The sequence below is a fragment of the Mandrillus leucophaeus genome, unplaced genomic scaffold, assembly GCF_000951045.1.
Source record: "Mandrillus leucophaeus isolate KB7577 unplaced genomic scaffold, Mleu.le_1.0 Scaffold170, whole genome shotgun sequence".
Taxonomy (NCBI): Eukaryota; Metazoa; Chordata; class Mammalia; order Primates; family Cercopithecidae; genus Mandrillus; species Mandrillus leucophaeus.
The window spans coordinates 2,293,778-2,294,498 of record NW_012101699.1 but is presented as its reverse complement, the minus strand read 5'-3'; the positions used below and the strand labels follow the sequence as shown (position 1 = coordinate 2,294,498).

Here is a 721-nt window from a genome sequence, read left to right as displayed (position 1 = left end):
CTGCCTCTTGGGTTCAAGCGATTCTCCTGCCTCAGCCTCTTGAATAGCTGGGACTACAGGGGCATGCCACCACACCCAGCTAATTTTTGTATTTTTAGTAGAGACGGGGTTTCACTATGTTGGTCAGGATGGCCGCGATCTCTTGACCTCATGATCTGCCTGCCTTGGCCTCCCAAAGTTTTGGGATTACAGGTGTGAGCCACCGTACCCGGCCTCTTTTTCTTTTTCTTTTTTTTTTTTTTGAGACGGGCTCTTGCTCTGTGGCCCAGGCTGGAGTGCAGTGGCGTGATCTTGGCTCACTGCAACCTCTGCCCACTAGGTTCAAGTGATTTTCCTGCCTCAAGTGATTTTCCTGCCTCAGCCTGCCGAGTTGTTAGCATTACAGGCGCCCGCCACCACGCCCAGCTAATTTTTGTTATTTTTAGTATAGATGGGGTTTCGCCATGTTTTCCAGGCAGGTCTCAAACTCCTGACCTCAGGTAATCCACCTGCCTCAGCCTCCCAAAGTGCTGGGATTACAGGTGTGAGCCACCACACCCGGCCAATTCATGATCATTTCTGTTTCATCTGTTCCAGTGATTATCTACCAGGTGCCAGTTCATGATCATTTCTGTTTCATCTGTTCCAATGATTATCTACCAGGACTGATTTTGTCATTTGTCAATGTCTTGAAAGATTTTTGCTTGTCGCAGTCCTGGAGGGAGGAATTGTGAGGGGCAGG

At 49.1% G+C, this 721-nt stretch overlaps 1 protein-coding gene across 1 annotated transcript in view; it reads left to right on the top strand.

The window, feature by feature from the left end:
- Positions 1-721, top strand: part of ZNF354B (zinc finger protein 354B) — a 25,882-nt gene that overhangs the window by 9,189 nt on the left and 15,972 nt on the right. The window lies entirely within an intron of this gene.